This window comes from Canis lupus, chromosome 2, assembly GCF_048164855.1.
Source record: "Canis lupus baileyi chromosome 2, mCanLup2.hap1, whole genome shotgun sequence".
NCBI classification, from domain to species: Eukaryota; Metazoa; Chordata; class Mammalia; order Carnivora; family Canidae; genus Canis; species Canis lupus.
Window position 1 is genome coordinate 25888334 of NC_132839.1, and position 20326 is coordinate 25908659.

At 39.2% G+C, this 20326-nt stretch overlaps 1 pseudogene; it reads left to right on the forward strand.

Annotated features, from left to right (window-relative positions):
* Positions 1 to 320: 320 nt before the first annotated feature.
* On the forward strand, positions 321 to 940 carry LOC140610988 (GTP-binding nuclear protein Ran-like; annotated as a pseudogene).
* The last annotated feature ends 19386 nt before the right edge of the window (positions 941 to 20326 follow it).

Consider the following 20326-nt stretch of genomic DNA (forward strand, 5'->3'; position numbering starts at 1 on the left):
GTTGGTTTAAAAGCACCAATTCCTATTTTTCTTCTCCACAGGCATTATAAACATCTACTTAAACATACACCTTTCTAGGGAAAATAAAATATGAGATGATTTTAAATTAATTTGCCTTGATATGCTTAACCAGCAAGATGGGGTCTGACTTTTCCACTAATTTTGGAAATCTAGGAAATGAACCCCAACTGCATACAGTAAAGCAGATCACTGAACATGATAGTTCAATCAACCTTTACAAAGTTTTTTTGTTTATTTGTTTAAACCTAGGGTTAGGAGCCTCAGTTAAACAGGCCAGAGACACTTTCGGAGGCAACAGCATGAAAGCTGCCCAAGGAGCACCCCAAGTCCAGTTCAAACTTGTATTGGATGGCGATGGTGATACTGGAAAAACTACATTTGTGAAATGTCATCTTACTTGTGAATATAAGTAGAAGTATGTGGCCACCTTGGGTGTCGATGTCCATCCCCTTGTGTTCCATATCAATAGGGGACCTATTAAGTTCAATGTAGGGGGTACAGCTGGTCAGGAGAAATTTGGTGGGCTGAGAGATGGCGATTACATCCAAGCCCCAGGAGTCATTATAATGTTGATGTGATATCAAGGATTACTTTTAAGAATGGGCCTAACTGGCCTAGAGACCTGGTACGACTATGGGAATGCATCCCCATTGTGCTATGTGACAACCAAGGGGGCACTAAGCATAGGAAAGTCAAGGCAAAATGTCTTCCACTGAACGAAGAACCTTTAGTACTATGACATTTCTGCCAAAAGTAACTACGACTTTGAAAAGTCCTTTCTGTGGCTTGTGAGAAACCCGTTGGAGACCCGAACTTGGAGTTTGTCGCCATCCCTGCTCTTGTCCCACCAGAAGTTGTCACGGACTCAGCCCTGACAGCATAGTATGAGCATGATCTAGAGGTTGCTCAGACAACGTGAGAAAGTGCACATGGAACCCCATGTCAGAAATCTAGTTTTATAGGCCACTGTCCTGTGGTGTCAGTGGTGCAGAGTGTTTGCCACTTGAGCACAACATGTGCTTAATCTCTGGAATGTTAAATGAGACGAATGGGCTTCAGAGTGAATGTGGCATTTTAAAAAGTGCCTTCGTGTTCTGGACCTGCATATTTAGCTGTTTTGGAATGCAGGTGTTTCCTTCCTGAGTTTCAAACATAAGATTGGTATAGCCACATCACAGTATCAGCGGTGAAGTCTTATTTGTCACTGTCATTCCCCTTCTTCTTCGTTTAGAATCAGAATAAAGTTGTATTTCAAATATCTAAAAACAAACAAATAAATAAAAACAAGTAAATCTAGGATTAGGAAAAGATGTGACTCTCCCCATGTATCTGCTTTGAAGCTGGTGGAGACCGTTGTTCAGAGTTTAACCCGTACTGGCTGGCGCAGGTCTCAGGGCTGATAGTAGGGCACACACAGCCCTACTATCAGCACAGACTCAAGGACAGCAGGGGGCAGAGTCTCTGACTCCTAAGAGATTTTTCAATGTGGTTATATTCTTTTTTTTCATTCTTCTTCATTTGTATTTAAGTGTTTAAAACATTTAAATTTTAGAGTCCCCGTGAAAGTTCCAACTTAGTGCCATGTTTATGTATTTGTTAACATTCTTGTTCAAAATGTTATTTGCATCTCAACCAAAGAAAAATACAATGGGGTTTTATATTATTTAGTTAGAATTTCCTGAGTCTCTAAGGGAATTGGAATTAGGGTTGGCAGTTTAAACAATACATCCTGTATAAAAGCTATAGCACAATGAAGGCATCTATAGAGACTGAGTCCACACACCACAAAGGCTACAAATCTCTACCAGGAAGGTCAGCATGTCTGTACCCGCAAGATCTTCAATGACCTTCCTGAAATATCTAGTTCTTTTCCTTTGAAGAAAATGCTTCACGAGGTAGAGATGTGCCAGTGTCTCATGCAATGTGTGAGTTGCTGTGGTAAGTGATCCCCTTTTTCCCTTATGGAACAAGTAATGCATTGTAACCCCTAACAGAAAACTCCAGCTGTCCCTTTACACACCAGTCTTTTGGCAAAGGTTCAGATTTTTTCCCCCCTTGAATAGTCATAATTCATAAAGAGAGCCAGACACACAGATTTCTTTTTTCAACTGACTTTGTGTTTCTTTGGCTATCTTATCCCTAATTGCTCCCTGCAAACCCACCCCTCCATGCTGGTAAACTAGAGGCAACCAGTTTCATGAACCAGTAAATACAAGATTTAAACATTCACTCTGCGAGACATATACAACATTTATTGCCAATTTTGATTCAAGTAGAGAGGAAAATTGCGTAAGTCGGTTATTAGGAGTTGCAGGTGTGCCTGGAGAGGGAGAAGGCTTCTTATTCAGGAACTATAGATAATCCCTCTTATAAAACTTCCCAAGTTGTAAAACATTTTTTTCTCATCCCTTTGGGAAATGCTGTAAGCAGGAAATCGCATATGTGCATTAAGAGTCAGGTGATAAGCCAATTTTACCAGACTCTACTTTCAGGAAATGACTGTGAATTTTGAAATTTTGTTGACTCTTCAAAAATTTCTGATTTACCTGAACTCAATTTTAACCAATTCATGCTATATATCATTAACTTATTTTGTGCGCATGTCTTTTGACATGCCTGTGGGTAAGCTTCCACAAAAATAATGTCATTTGAATTGGCAGGAAGCCTTTATTTCCTGAACTGAAGTATACTGTAAATGAGAACATCTGAGCAAAGGCCTCATCCTTTATTTTTTCCCTTTTGTCTACTGTGCTTTATTACTTCTCATCGAAGCAGAGGCACCCATGTATAAGGAGGGCTAAGTGGGCCCCCATTCATGAGCATTTTTAAGAAGCAAAGGTGTTTTTTTTTTTTCCCCCTTATGCAGCTGACCTGAGGTAGGTCAGGGTTTGAGGAGTAAATATATTTTGGATCACCATGATGCACTAGGCCCCATGTTGGGTGTTGTAAGCACAATTCTCACCCTCAGGGAGCTTACAGTCTCACAAGCAGAGCAAGGTTTATGCATGTGCCAATTATATGGCTGCACAGAGTGGGGTGCATTCAAGGGCCCAGATGAATGGAGCAGATGAAACAATTCACGCGTGCCTCAGGAAGAACTGGTAGACAAGGCTGGGGTGAAGGGTCAGTAAAAGATGAGGTGAGATGAAATCTGGCTTCTATGATGAACATAGCTTGGATTGTCAAAAGATATTCAATACAGAGGTAAAAACATAAGCCAAGGGCAAGTAGTTCCGGTGTTTTAGAGGGTGTATGATTGAAATAAAGGCCCGTGCAGGGCTAGGTTGCCAGACAGAAGAGTTTGTACTTTTTTACATGGGCAAGAGAGAACCTACTGAGGGGTCCAAAGCAAGTGTCGACAGATATGGACCTTATCTGATCCAGTCTAGACTTGAACTTTCTAGCCTCTACATCTTCATGTCTTCGCAGAAGTCTGCTTGTGACCCTATGCTGTGCCTCTCAGATTCCCTTTTCAGGACTGAAGGACATATTTCCCCAACTGCTGGGAATGCTGTTAGCAAACAGAGCTCAGTTGTAAGCCGTCTCTGGGAATTGTTTCAGCTAAAGAGACTGGCCGCCTGCCAAGGGCAGCCCACATTTAGAAAGTGGTTAATGAGGTAAGAGTGAGTATAAAGGTCTCACACCCTTGCTCCCATTTGGGAAGTCTCTGAAGGGTTATCCTGGCATTAGTGTCCCCCCACCGGGTCTGCCCAGGCCTTGTAACTTCTCTGCAGCCCCGTTTCTCTCTTTGTTTGATCTGGCTTCCTTCCTTCCTTCTCCTTCTATAGTTATTGATCTTGAAACAACTGCCTGACAACCCCCTGGCATACTCATTTCCATCCTCAAATCTGCTTTCCAGACAACCCACCTACAGCGAGGCTCAGGTGATCTCCTCCTGCTACTTCCACAAGTCACTGACAAAGCTTCTGGGTGGGTTTCTTGAGAAGTGTTCAACCACTGTATTCCCCAGCCTTGTGGCAAATTGACAATCGTGTTTATCTCCAAAAGAAATAACGGGTATTTATTAAACACTTCTAGTGTTCGAAGCACCATAATGGACAACACGGAATAATTTGGCACAGACCTAACACCACAGAAATATTTATTTCTGAGGCACGGAAATAACACCACAAATAGCTTATAATGGCTGAAATGAGCTGTATACACTGTGAGACTAGAGGACGTCAAGGCCAGTGTGGGTGTTAAAGAAAAAGCTGTTCATGACACCTGTTAATATTATAAGGCGGACTTTATTCAGGACTATTGCTATAGCTATAGGGATACTGCATTGGGCTTTTGCAGTAGGGGAAGGAGAGATCAAGCTTAATTCCAAAATACAACCTGGAAAAGTGGGGATTTATAGCCAAGGAGCCAAATGAGGGAGTTGATACATGGAAATCACTAAGAGGGTGAGACAATTTTTTTTTTTTTTCCTAAACTGACCTAACAGGATTCTTACTGAAGGCAGGCCAGGGTGATCAGATAATATCAGAAATGGCAGGCTGTGGTGGGGAGGCCTGGGGGGAGGGATTGGGAATTTGATCTGATATGGAGGGTGATCAAATAGTATGATAGGAGATTTTGGCTGAAGTGACTTAGCAGGATTCTTGCTAAAACTAGACTAAAGGATGAAGACAGAAACCCAAGACCAAGGAATCTTTGTCGGAGGTGAGATGATCAGGGAAGGTTCTTGGAAAACCTTGTGGGAGGAGATGGTTCAGGAGAGAACAAGAGGAAGGACATATGGGGGATTCTGGTAAAGGATATATAACGAGCAGAACTGAGAAACTTGTGTGAGGGACACATATTCTAAATCAACAAATCTGTCAGGATTGGAGTGATTACTCAGAAAAAATGTAAGAGGTAAGGATGGAAAAAGTGGAGCTGCATTGTGTAGGCACTTGGGAAGTTATGAGCAGTTAGTATCTAAAAAGCGATATCGTGTCCCAAAACCTCCCCAGAGGGTGCAATATCCTCAGCTAGTGACTGACAATAGGTGGGTGTCTTTCTTTCTTTCTTTGTTTCTTTCTTTCTTTCTTCTTCTTTCTTTCTTTCTTTTTTTTTTTTTTTTTTAACATACTCAGGAACTGGAAAAGTAATGGGGAAACAGCAGGCCCAAGACAATGTTGAGGGCTTAGAACCAAAGTAGGTGAGCATATCCAGAGACTCACCCATTAAGGAGACAAGTCTTTTTATTCTATTTTATTTTTTAAGATTTTATTTATTTATTTGAGGTCCGGGGGTGGGGGTGCGGGGCAGAAAGTAGACACCATACGGAGCGAGGAGTCCTATCCGGGGCTCTATCTCAGGACCCTGAGATCATGACCTGAGCTGAAGACAAATGCTTAACCACCTGAACCACCCAGGTGCGCCAATACAATTCTTTTTAAAAGAATTCCTCTTAGCTTTATTCTCTTCAGGTTCTGAGGAAGAATAAAACTATAGCACCAAAAGATCTATCTATCTGGTATAGATAACCAGATGGCTGTTTCCTCCTAAGCCGCCATCTTCCACTGACCAGACTAAACTCCCAACCCCAGACCAGGCCAGAGGGTGAGCTTTGACTCCTTCCCAGGGTGACACAGGGACAGATGCTTACCACGAGAGCCAATGCTGTTCCCGCCCCATCCATGCCTCCTGCTTGGGCCCTGCAGGCAACACATCTTCCTTTGGCCTCTGGTTTTGGAAAAAATCATATTCCTGACTTCTCTTTAGTTTTTTTCCTGCAATTTCTATTTCATACATTCTCATACATTTAACTTGTAAAATAGACTGTGATATTATTATTACATAATGAATTAAAACATATAAATTAAAATTAAAAAAAAGTTTTGCAATTTGCATAACTATGAATGCTGAGCTATTAAATAATAAAGCTGTGATTTGAACCCAGACTTCCTGACTCCATAGCCCCACCTACTTAACCATTACACATTATTACTTTCTGTTGGAGTCCCTACAATAATTTTAGTGAAAGGAGAGGTGGGAATTCAAAACTGGCTTCTTCCCTCCCAGGTAGTCGACAAGTAAGTTATTCCTTTCTTCTACTCTGAATATATTTATTCCAAATTTTAGTTTCTGTATACTCATAGATGATTTTCTTATTCATAATGCTAGTTTGACATTATGCTCTATCTTAAGACCTTGACTCTATTTCATAGGCCATTTCTCTATATAGTTTATTAACTTCAACTTTCACGGTAGAGTTCCTGGATTAAATCCTCAAAAGGAAATATATTTGGTCTAGCTAACCTTTTAGGATCAGACAATATCATCAAATTCTGTCATTTTACTGTCAGAAATTGGATGTTCTTGGGTCATATATCCACTCCTGATCTAATAAGGCTGCTAAGGAAGTTTTTCAGAAGATGTAAAATAGGGCTAACCAGGCATCAAAGGCTGAGAGTGTGGAAAATTTCCTTGTGAGTTAGATAAGGTAGGCACTGTAATCAGCCTGAATCCAAAAGGATAAAGCCACAAAGGGATATTATTCAATAGTAGGTGAAGATTTCTTTTTACCTTAAATTCCTTCAGAAGAATTGGGAGGGGAGGAGCACAGTCTCAGCATTAAGGCTTCTTATTACCTGCTTGCTCTCCTACCACCAGCCCCTCAAAAGGAGGTGCAATATAGTCTCCAGAATACCTAGCTTTACCTAGCTTAGGGTTTTAACAATCAAATACTTGTCTAAATCCCAAAGTAGAAAGATTCAGTAGAAAAAGAATTTTTTTTTTTTTACTTTCTTTCTTGAGTAAATTTTTGATCTTGTCAGAGATGAAGAATGATTTGAACAGGATTAGGCAAATTCTAAACTCGAGGTGGAAATCCATTCAATGAACACAAAGCAGACAAACTTTCTCCCTGAATAGCTGTTGCCAACTCTTTACAATCTTATGATCCTTCATAATTTACATTCCTGCATAAACATCTTATTTTTGCCACCACTGAACCATTTTCAAATTCTTTTTACTCAACATAATAATCTAAACCTTAATATCAAGCATGATTCATAAACCATGACTAAAACCATTTGAAGCAGTACACAGTCTAATACAAAGTATGGAAAGAACTATTGATGCTAACAGAAATCACTTTCAAAATACAATTCTTGTAGTGATGAAACTATTTAAATATTAGCTGGAGAGAAGTGTAGATGTTAACCACGCATCCATAGGAAGATGTTAAATGAAAAGTATGTTTTATCAAAACTGCCATGTTTCCTGCAGTTTGAGTATAGTTAACCAATTTTACCTTCAGGAGACATTTAGCGATGTCTGTCTGTCTAAAGTATTTTGAATGGCCAATCTTCATTCATTCACTCAAATATTTACTGAACCTATACTATGTGCTGGAAATAAGAAGAATATTTCCCAGTGATCATTTTTTGGAAACACAAAATAATATGTGCAATACATTCTCTATTAAAAAGACAACAGTACTGACTCATTCAAGATCTAGGTATATAAACTGAATGTGCTAGGGTCAAAGAAACAACTCTGTGAGGAAATGGCTCGATGAAAGATGCAGACTGAAAGGCCTGGGGCAAAGTAGATAAAAATAAAACAATAAAATAGAGTAGGTGGGGATGTGGCAATCTGAAGAGTATAAGATACTTTTAAAGTGTTTGGGTGTTCCTCAGCTCCAGTATATTGATTCTACAGGGAAATGCAGATTGAGTTTAAGAATGAGCAAAAATATAGAATTTTATGTGAACACTCCCAATTTTGAAATGCTGGCAAGGTATGTAAAATATTTATTGAATTTCTTGGGCTGCTAATCACTAAGTAAATTAACACACTTATTCAATTGTAAGATACCTAGCTATTTTAGTGAACCTGATGCAGAGGTCTATAGCAATGGATAGGGCCATATATAGACATGAGAATAGATGGAAAGGAAAAGCAATTTTTGTGTGTGTGTGTGAGAGGAAACATGCAAGGGAGAGATCATATTTAGTATGATTTTTTTAAAAAACTTTCCAAATCCATTCTCAAGATTTTATTTTATTTATTTTTTAAAAATTTATTTTTATTTATTTGTTTATTTATTTATTTATTTATTTATTTATTTATTTATTTATGAGAGATACGGAAAGAGAGAGAGGAGAAGCAGAAACACAGGCAGAGGGAGAAGCAGGGTCCATTCCATGCAAAGAGCCCTATGTGGGATGCGACCCCAGATCCGGGGATCACGCCCTGAGCCAAAGGCACTCAACCGCTGAGCCACTCAGGTGTCCCTCAAGATTTTATTTTAGAGTAATCACCCAAACCCAAGTTTATATTGCCAAGTCAATAGAAATGTTTTTATGAAAACCTTGCTTACAGAATAAGATTATCAAACAGTTCATTATAACATTGTAGAAATATGTTCTATGTAATAGAGCAGTTAGCACCTTCTGAAATTTTTCTAGAAAACAAAGGAAGCCTTTGAAAATAATAATAGTTGGATTTCAAAATGCTCAGTTTATACCCCTATTAACAATATATGACAATGCCTACTTTTCTATAGGTTTTCAACATTGTTTGTTAGGAATATTTTAATTTTTTGCTTAGCTAGTAGTAAAAAAAATAGTGTCTTGCTGTCATTTTAATTTCCATTTTTTTATCAGGAGAGGTGAGAGGGATTAAGCATATTTTCATATTTTATCAAACATTCATCAGCTCTTACTCTATGTTTACTTTTTATTTTGAGTTCCATTTAGAATTGGACTTAGAGCTACCAAGATCCTTCTCGGTGAGTCTGGCAGGGATATGCAGATAGACAGTGGATTTTCATCATGAACACAGCCTTAAGCTAGGTTGGTGGTATGCAGAAAACCCAGGAAGTTCTAGTTCACTAAATGCTAATCTGACCCAGAGAATCGCTTGACCTTAAGGTTACTTTGCAAAGGATTATTGCCTAAATCACAGAGGAAACTACCTGGTCTGAAACTAGCAAAGTGATTTTAGATATCTAAGGAGGGCTATAAATAGAGTGCTGAAAATACTTTTGCTTTTCCCCAAATTTCACATTTCCATTGAAACAACTTTCTGTTTTCAAAATTTCCAGAAATTGTATTTCTTAATTTTTATTTTATTTTACTTATTTATTTTACTTCTTAGGTACAGACACAAAACAAAATCAATAAAAAGCAATGATAGCTTATGCTAACTGGCAAAGCAGGGTCAGATTCTATAAAACACTTTGTGAGTAAAAAGAATCTTAAAATTGTAAGTGATCACCTTTTAGATAAAAATTAGGGGTTGTTAGAAAATTCCCCATTTTCTAACAATTTTTGGGAAAATAAGCATTATGTTTGTAATATGTTCTCCACTACAAAGTACTAGTGATGGTCTTCAAACTTTCCCCTTTCTCCTCTCTATCATCTCACCAGAGAGCTAAGCGCATAATCTGAAAAGTCTCCTAATTATGCTGCTCATCCTCTCCTCTCCACACTGGTACCAACTTCAGCCTCAAATTGCTGAACTAAACCCTCATTCTTAATTATGAAAACAGAACACTATTTACTCATGATTTCCCTTCTCTACCTGCCTATAAAATATTAAATAAAAATGGGAGAGAGAAGTTAAGTGACCTAAAAGCTAGACATCAGGACTATTTACATATCTGCAGATACCAGTAAAAATTTATCAGACAAAAACACAAATAAAATCCTAAAGCAGAAATACAGGGTCACAGAAGAAGAGACCTAGGATATACTTTATATATAAACTTTAATAAACTTTAAATTTGCAACCCTACTTCGGAAACGAGAGTGTGCTTAGAAGGGAGACCCATAATTCATACTAGAAATGCTTTTCTACACAGTGTAGGAAAGTGAGTTAAGACAATGCCTTTGGAACTGGATAGAACCTGAATTCCCATTGATAATATGAGAGAAATGACGAGCTCAGCTTTGTCGTATTGTAGTCTGTGACCATGGTGACGACCAGTGAATTATACCTCTTGGAATTTATGCCCTTTGGTTGCCCCCTAAAGGGAATATTTCCAAGCCAGGGCCCCATGAAGAAGGATTCTTAACATCATGGTAAGTATATTACTCTATAGTGATAATTCCTTCCCCAGTGAGGCCCATGGAAATTTCCTGTGATTATAATCTGGAAAAAGAAGAATACATGAATATTTTGAGGATTGCTGGACATGGTAAAAAGTTTCATTGATACTGGGGCCCTAATGAATCAAGATGGCAAGCTATTTACATTAACTTCTGCCCTAGAAAAGCAATGAACACCTGTTGAATATGGACTACCCTGTGATGACTTGATTTAACCAATAAAATGTGGCAGAAGCAACACCATATCAGCACTGGACCTGTCTTAATAAAACTTTGTTACTTCTGCTTTTGCACAGTTGGAAACCTACAGCCACGTAGGAAGTAGGCTTCTGGGCATAATAGTAAGTGAGGCCACACCTACTTCTGCTCCTGATTTCTGGGACCATAAATTGATTCTATGGGAACAAAGCATCATATAATACCCACTGACTTGTGGTACGCTCTGTTCTGGAGAATAGTACTCCCAACTAGTACCTCAGCTATACCAACATAAGGACATCCCATTGTTTTATCAGGCTGACAACTTCGGGGTGCTACAGTATGTGGTAGGATCAGTGAATCCGATAGATATGTGCCCACTGCTTCCCCTTTTCTATTTTAAAGTGGAGTCTCTGGTCTGATAGGATAATAGGATGCCCTATCAGTAGATCAAACACTCCCACATCTGAATAATGGTGCTGGCTGAGGCCCTGTGAATAGGAGAGACAAACTCTGACTCAAAACGTGTGCAATTTCCAGCCAAGATGAACCACTACCCCTTCCAGGGTTGAAGGGGCTCATAGTAAACAGTTTGCCATCTTAATGCTTTATGCTTGTTGGTACTAATATCACTGTGGGCACTTTGACAGCAGACCTTAAAATATCTGAGTATTCTCCTTTCCCTAGAATATAGTTATGTGAGTAAATAACCTCCTTTGGGAAGGGTCTGGGGAAATTATTAATCTATAATTTATTATGATGTTTCATGGTCCTTACTCTTGGGGACCTACCTTCGCCTATGGTCAGTGCACTCTAAGCCTAAAAATGGGCTCAGTTCTACAACTGGGAAAGGGACCTTGACTTTTTATTAGACAGCTGCCTTCAGGCCATCTAATACTATCTATCCTTTTTTTTTTTTAATTGTATTGATTAATATCCTTGTCTGCCCATTCACCTTGCTGCTAGGGATGCTAAATTCTGTTATTTATCTTTATAGCACCCGCCAATCTCGCCTTTTACGTTCACTTTGCTTCTGATAGTTAAGAGTCTCCACCTGACCTCTATTATTTTAGAGTCCTCTTAACCAGCTTCCTATCAAGAAGCCCAATTATCTAATACTGTCTTCTACTATGGGTCCTGGAGAGAGTCACCACTGAGCTTCTCAACAATACTGATGCCTTTCTCATTTCAAAAACTCTTATCACTTTGATAATGGACTGTCCTTTTGGCTTCATGGTTTCTGGGTCATTGTTTCATCTAAATATCCAGAATTATTCTGGAAAAGCATCAAACATTTAGTGCCATACTTAATAATCTATAATTGTGAGTTGGGAGTTTCTAATGCAGCAGGGATAAACAAGAAAAGAAATCAATTGGATGTACAACTGGACTATGCATCATGAGCGAAAACTTGGATATATAATAACAAATCTCTCCTTATTATAAAACCATTATCAAACCATGATTTATTACCATGATTAATCTTAAAATAATACTTAAAAAACATATTATTGATGTAAGTTCATTTGTCTTATAAGGGGCTTAGAGGATATACACCAAGATTTTGATCATCTTTGGATGCTAGAGTTATGAGTGATTTCTTTTATTGTATTTACTGTAAAGTGATCCAAAATTTCTACTTTAAGTTAGTCATTAATTGTATGCTGATTTTTAATCATATTTTTTACTTAAAATTACATCAGATGCCTATTTCCCAGTAAAATCAATAGTCATTGGTCATATTGTTCAAAGTTCTACAATGTTAAATAAGTTCTGAATATGTTCTTTCACAATTTGATATTATAAATGTCCTCATCCATGTCTCAATCACCTTGTCGGTTATTTCTCTGAAATCTTTCATTCAAATTCCTATTCATTTGCTTCATCGGTTTTTAAATTCTTTGTTAATCAAAACAACAAAAATAACAGTGGCTAACATGAACACAGCTTTAAAATGAACTAGGTACTCTGAGAGCATCAGGCAATTTACATGTTGCTGTTTGTAACCACACTATAATCCAGGTATCACCACCTTTATTTTAAGGGATGAGAAAATCAAGATCTAGAGAAGCCACTGTGGCTTCGCCATACTGAAGCCACAGTGTGCCTGTGTGATTCCAGAGCCTGTTCTCAAGCCACCAACCAGTGCCTTCCACCACCCTGCCACTTGGCACAGGCCTCTCCTCATTGTGAGGCTGGGATCATTGTTTTCTCCAGCTCTTTTGGAATTGGATACCGGTTTCTTTTAAACCAAAACCATTATCTTTCTGCCCTTTGGATGATGTTTAGATGCAAATTTGGAGATCTGCTTTTGGGGATGTTTACAATCAGTTTTCAATGTGGTGGAGACTGAAGGATTAGCCAAGCAGAATAGGATACCGTATTCTTTCCATCTTTTGTGCATTCCAACCCCAAAGGGACATGTTCATTACTTTGCTTGATGGGTGGGCCTAATATGTTGACACCTCATACTCAAATCTCAACAAGAATCCAACTCTAGTGACATCCAAAAATAAAATACTCTTAGATATCATTTAGGAAAAACCTTTAAATGCTCATTTTAGCATTTAGTGAATTAGAAGATAGAAATCATTTAGCAATAAACTCATCTAGAAAAGTATGTCTACAATATACCTAGCTCACAAACTGAGTCATTCCATGGTGAGATCAGCTCAGGTTACTTATCATTGTAGCTTTTCATTTTTAAGTCACATCATCTGTCTTGCAATATGCTAGATCCCATCCCTGCCACCTTCTCTTCACCTGTTCTGGAGCAGCTGGAGAAAATCATACCAGAGAGATTGACACTCTAAATTCACTACCTCATCCTCCACATGCTCCGCATCCCCACTCTATTTCACATGCGTCAGCTTGTCCTTGTTCTTCACAGTGACCACTTCAAGCAAGTTTCCTTCTGTTTAAACATTAAATAACCACCTCTGTACACCTATAGCCTTTAATCTCCCCTAAATTCTCTCAGAATATAATCCAAAATCTTACCAAAGTATCCTCATTCCCATACCTGGCTGATCTCCTCTTATACCCACATCTCTTTTCTTGATTCTTGCTGACATTCCTACTATTCCTCCCCAAAACACTAAGCATTCTTCCACTTTAGGAACTTTGCACATGTTAATCCTCTGACTGAAAAACATTTCCTTTGCTCTCTCCAGTACTTGCTCCCTCACTTCACTCAAATCCCCACTTTCTAGTCACATTTTCTGGGAGATCTTCTTTGACCACCTTATTTAAAATAGTATCCCCCACTCCCACCACCAATCTCTATTCCCTTTGTCCTGTTTCAGTTTTTTTCATAGCACTCACTACCAACTAATAGAGTTTACCTATTTATTAGATTTTACAAAGGAATTTGGCATATGCTGTTCCAAAATAAACACTTGTTGAGTGAATGAGTGAATTAATGAATAACAAACTGAATTGCATGATTGCTCTTTGTTCTCAGTCTCAGTCCTTCCCAGCATATTCTGCAGAATGCCGGAGTGAATGTTATAAAACAGTACTGCTCAGAGTATGGTTTCTGGACCAGAAGCATCTACATCACTTAGACGCTTATGAAAAATGCAAATTCTCAAGCCCCACTCCAGGGCTACTGTTCACACTCTCTATAGAAGGGACTAAGAAACTATATTTCAAAAAGCTCTCCAGAAGATATTTACATCTTCCCAAATTGACAAGCATGTCTTAAGAAGACTATATGACCACGTGACTGACTTGTTTTAATTCCTCCCTCTTCCCTGGGACAAAGTTTAAACTCTTTCATGTGGTTTCTGAACCCTGTGAGCTTCAACCCACCACCCTGTCACTAACCTTCTTTCCACCCTAGTTCCAGGTTGTTCAACTTTTTGAGTGTTTTCAGTGAACCGCATGCATTCTCTTGCTTCATCTTTCACACATGTTCATCTGCCTGGGATCTGTCTCTTCCTTTACCTGCTTGCTTGTGTTTATCCTTATCATTTAGGTTGTTACCTGCACCTGCAGTGTATTCAACAGCATCTGCACTTTCCATATTCACACTTTTTTTTTGGTACATGTGTTAATGTGTTGAACTGACTGTCTGAACCAATAGGTTGAATGCTCTAGAAGCTCTATTATTCACTTAGCATTTTAGCCATGCTACTTGACCTGTAGTAGGTATCCATTAATATTTCTTGTATAAATAAACAAATACAGAACTGGGAATGCATTTTTTTTTCCTGATAAAAACAATGCTATAAGTGATGCCAGGAGATAGGTTGAATGGTATTTCAGTTCCATAGCTCAGAGAGATCATTTAGTGACTGTACTCTTTTGATTCATCTGGATACATAACCATTTTGGAAATTTATTCCAATTCCAAATACCTGATTTGCATATTGTCTTTATGAAGATTTCCAACTCATAAATTTAGTACCACCATTAATCAGAGGAAGCAATATGAAATGAAAACAAAAAAAAAAAAAAAAGAAAAAAAGAAAAGGAAAGCAGTTCCCAGTAAAAGACTTGTGGAAGATTTAGGAAACCACAAGCATGAGGTTTTGAAGGAAAGTGTTAGAAGGTCACTTAGAAGGTTGAAAAATACAGACTGGTTAGCACCAAAAGGCTTATTGTAGAGACTTAAAGGACGTGCGACTTGGGAGAGTTATTCTCTGACTCTGATCTATGAAAAGAGAGGAAGTTATTATGCCTTGAAGTGCCCAAACTGCTAGTTTATTGTATAACCCAAGGCCCTACATTAAGTTAGAAGAGAAGTAATTGCAAATGAATGCTCATATGTGTTATTGCTTAACCTTCTCTTTTATGTTTCCGCTCTAATAAAAGGAGCTGTGGTACTTTCTTTCTTTTATATCTCATTTTCTCTGAGCACACAGTACAGCAGAGGCTGCTATGTACTACATGCTGGAATGATTAGTTGACCAGTTGACTCTTCAGTCCAAGTACTTTCCATACCTCATGCATTCATCTTCAAATGCTTACGATCACCAGGGATTCTATGGTTATTTGAGCTGCCAGGAAGGAACAAAATAAATGTGGATCATACAGGGATATTTTCACCCCCCACCTTTCCTTGGTTTTATGTCTTTGGTTTACCATTGTTCATTCGGGCAATATCAACTCAACAGGGATAAAAGGGAGGCAACTTAGTGTTTTAAAAAGAGCCTGGACTTTGCAACCCACCAAAATTCAAGTTCCAGCTCTGCTGACTATTAACTCTGTGACCTCAGGCTAGTTATTAATTTCTTTTGCATCTCCATTTCCTTCTCATTAGCAAAATGGGGCTACAAATAGCATTTGTCATGAAGTGGAAGTAAGATACTGTGTGTAAAATGCATAACTCATAGTAGACTATTTAAAAAAGATTAATTCTGCTTCTTCCACCCCACTTCACACTTTAAGTAAGGAAATAATTATTGATTAATTGTTAATTTGACTAATGAATCATTAAAGACCTGAATTATCAGGTCTAAGTGTTTCTATGTTTATTAACCACCCTGGCTAATTAACGATTCTTTTACTACTTACACACAACTTAAAAATCAGGCCCATGTGTTGCAGAAATCTTTCTAAACAGGATTGCTAAATGTGGGAAGCCTCACACAGGGGCACAAATTGTATCCCTTCAGAGAATGAAATTTTGGAAAAGGATTTATTGAAAAGAGATTATAAATATCTGAGAAATGGAGAAGCAAAGGTACAATATCATGATTCCATTGATTCTTTCAGAATCTCTGTCCTATATGGGATTTACATGCATCTTACTCTTTCCCAGTTATTCAGTACATCATCTTAGGAGAGTATATATTCCTCTTTGCCCCTTACTAATCCCCGTAGTGGCCATAACTCAGTTCCAATCCTCTGCAATAGATATATGTTACAAGATTTGTAGAGGCTGCTTTTAGGCAGCAGAAGTGAACAATAAAAACCTGAGTAAGGTAAAAGGGTCCACAGTGATCACTGGGTTGAATGCAAACAGGCCCATCAGGTGACCCACCTCAAAATATCCATAGGCTCTAGCTGATGAATGGGCTACTTACAACCGGGCACAGGTACTCCAAAAGGAGAATTTCATATGTTCCCATACCTCCTCACTCCCCCCTTAACTACTGCCCCCGCCCCCACTTCCACCTTGCTGACAGTCTCTCCTTTCCTGTCCTGAGCACTGCTCCCCTGCAGTGTATTCAGTAAACTTCTATCTTCTTTGTTTTGTCTTGGGTAACTTCTTTCACTGCCTGCACCATTGGCTTCTACCGGACAACCACCTTATATTTGGTGGCCTGTACAGGGAATCTGTATTGGGCCAAGACTCTCCTTGGACTCTCTGGGAGTTTCTTGGGACATTCCCTTGGTGGACTGACTCTAGTATTCCTTGGGAGACTGATGACCTTCAGCCAAAGTTATTCCTTGAAGAAGATCCGAAATCCTCAGGAGAATCTGCTGGACCATCCTTGCACAAAAGGGTGAGCGATTTCCCCTCTTGCCCTAAAGAGGGATCCCTCCCTCTCTCTTTCTATTTTTTGCTCTTCGGCAGTCTAATACTAGTACCCCTCAGACAACTGAAGATCTCTGGCCAAGTTGTCTCCATGGTGAGGTCTGACGGTATGAGGGTGATCAAGTCTGACTACCCATGCCTGTGAAGGCGAAGGACACCTTCCTTTCCTCTCTCACTCCATCTGCAGCTCATCCAGGGCAAATCCGTATACCTTATGGACTTTGTTGGGACCCCTTCCTGATGCTGGCTGACTTTCAGCCACCTTGCCTCTCTCAGATTATTCCGCTTTCTTCCTTTATTCCTATGGATCTGGCAACCATCTCGATCTATAGACAAAATATATTCCCATGTATCTGAGTGAATCCAAAAATTCCATATATGAGTGATGGTTCAACAAGGATTGTAGTCCACACCACCGGAAGGTCCACTCCCCCTAAATCCCACAGACCTGGCCACCAGGGAATTTCACTCAAATTGCCTATTGGCACATTGATGTAATACCATGCTCTGGTCTGTAACTACACAGAATCCCTGATGGACCAACAAGTTTAAGTAGGGACTGTGAGCCCCACCCTGTCCAGCATGAAACAGCTACTGAAGATGAGACTTCTGCCCAAATGCTGAAAATCTGTCATTGCTGATCTGCTGTGGGGGAATGTAGACAACATTGTTAGGCACCGAGTTTGAGCAATGGAAACCTGAGTAAGGCAAAAGGGCCCACAGTGGCCACCAGGCTGAATGCAAATAGATTTATTAGGTGACTCACCTCAAAATATCTGCAAGCCCTAGTGGACCCATGGGCTACTTACAACTGGGCACAGGTACCAAGAAAGGAAAATTCTATACATTCCCATACTTCTTCACTCTCCCCTCTATCTATAGCACCCACCCCCACTGTCTCCTGACAGACATCTCTCTCCTTTGCTGTCATGCCCCCTGCTCCCCTGCAGTGTATTCAATACACTTCTTTCTCCTTTGTTCTGCCTTGGATGAATTATCTTACTGCCTGTGCTGCCAGCCTATACTCAATCAGGTCATCACACAAAATCTAGCCAGGGATCTTAAAATTTTATTTATTATTCACAGATGATTAAGTTATATCAATTATCACTAGGAAATTGCAAAAAGTATATGCTGTACTCATGGTGGGTTAGCATAGCATCATTTCATGTTTTCTAAACCAAAAATTGGAGCTTACTGTCCAGAAATGGAAGAAAACATTTTACATTTTTATGGTTTTACATAATTTGATAAATACTCAACCATTGGAAAATGCATTTAATATTCCAATTGAGAAATGACCTCAAGAAGACATAGACATGGCCAACATGCACATGAGAAAATGCTCTGCATCACTTGCCATCAGGGAAATACAAATCAGAACCACAATGAGATACCACCTCACACCAGTGAGAATGGGGAAAATTAACAAGGCAGGAAACCACAAATGTTGGAGAAGATGCGGAGAAAAGGGAACCCTCTTACACTGTTGGTGGGAATGTGAAGTGGTGCAGCCACTCTGGAAAACTGTGTGGAGGTTCCTCAAAGAGTTAAAAATAGACCTGCCCTACCACCCAGCAATTGCACTGTTGGGGATTTACCCCAAAGATACAGATGCAATGAAACGCAGGGACACCTGCACCCCGATGTTTATAGCAGCAATGGCCACAAATAGCCAAGCTGTGGAAGGAGCCTCGGTGTCCATCGAAAGATGAGTGGATAAAAAAGATGTGGTTTATGTATACAATGGAATATTACTCAGCTATTAGAAATGACAAATACCCACCATTTGCTTCAACGTGGATGGAACTGGAGGGTATTATGCTGAGTGAAGTAAGTTAGTCGGAGAAGGACAAACATTATATGTTCTCATTCATTTGGGGAATATAAATAATAGTGAAAGGGAATATAAGGGAAGGGAGAAGAAATGTGTGGGAAATATCAGAAAGGGAGACAGAACATAAAGACTCCTAACTCTGGGAAACGAACTAGGGGTGGTAGAAGGGGAGGAGGGCGGGGGGTGGGAGTGAATGGGTGACGGGCACTGGGGTTATTCTGTATGTTGGTAAATTGAACACCAATAAAAAATAAATTAAAAAAAAAAGAAAGAGTCAGACACTCAAAAAAAAAAAAAAGAGAGATGACCTCAAGTGACACAAATCTGTGTGGTGTACACATGCATGTACACATGTGCAGATATGTGGTCTAAGGGTCTCCAGAAGGACAGATAATGGATTAGCACAACCAAGACTTAACAACGTCTAATATGTGTTTTTCATGGAGTGAGTCAGATGACTTTTTAAAGGGTTGAGTTGGATCCACCCAACAAAATATTTTCACCAAACCAGAGTTTGACTCAGCAAATATTCTCACACAGAATGGAGTTTCCTATTGCACACAGAGAGGTTGATGTGTTACTTTAAAAATTCCTTTTCTCATGTGTGGTATCTGGAATTGTCAATGGGCTGCATCTATGTGATAAATAACGTGGGAGACAAAAGGCCAGGACTTGCCCAATTTTCTGAAGTATTAAGGATAAGTGCTTTGTGATGGGGTATTAACAAGAAGACAGGATGTGAAAGGCTATCCTTGCTCTGGGCCTGGAGGACACCCCCCAATACCAATCAGGCTAAATCACATTTCAGGGGGTGAGAGAATATTCAAGGTAATATGAGCTGTATCTAGAAATGCATTGAGAAAGTGAAATTTTACAAATATATAGAAAATATAAAACTACTTTTAAAATTATAAGGCTGTACCCAACTCTTAGATTTCTTAAGTCATTGAATAATTCCCCATCCTGGGAATGAGCTGAAGAATATCCTTTTGGCTCCCTGGATATCAAGATTCTAAAAAATAAGTAGAGTTTTAAAAACCATACCTCATTAGAAAATTTTCTATATTGATTCAGAAGCTTTGAAAGTTAAAACAAAACAAAACAAAAAAAAATGAAAATGGCCAACAGGCACATGAAAAAATGCTTAACATCAGTTGGCATCAGGGAAATACAAATCAATAAACCATCTCACACCGATCAGAATGGCTAAAATTAATAAGGAAACAACAAATTCTGGTGAGGAGATGGAGAAAGGGGAATCTTCTTACACTTTTGTGGGAATTCAAGCTGGTACAGCCACTCTGGAGAACATTATGGAGGTTCCTCAAGAAGTTAAAAATAGAGCTACGCCATGAACCAGCAACTGCACTGCTAATTATTAACCCCAAGGATACAAATGTAGTGATCTGAAGGGGCACCTGCACCCCAATGCTCATAGCAGCAATGCCCACAATAGCCAAAATATGGAAAGAGCCAAGATGTCCATTGACAGATAAATGAATAAAGAAAATATGGCACAGACACACACACACACACACACACACACACACACACACACACACTGGAATATTACTCAGTCATCAGAAGGGATGAATACCATCAGCGGTTGAGCTCCACCTTTGGCTCAGAGCGCCATCCCGGGATAGGGATCGAGTCCCATATCGGGCTCCTTACAGGGAGCCTGCTTCTCCCTCTGCCTATGTCTCTGCCTCTGTGCCTCTCATGAATAAA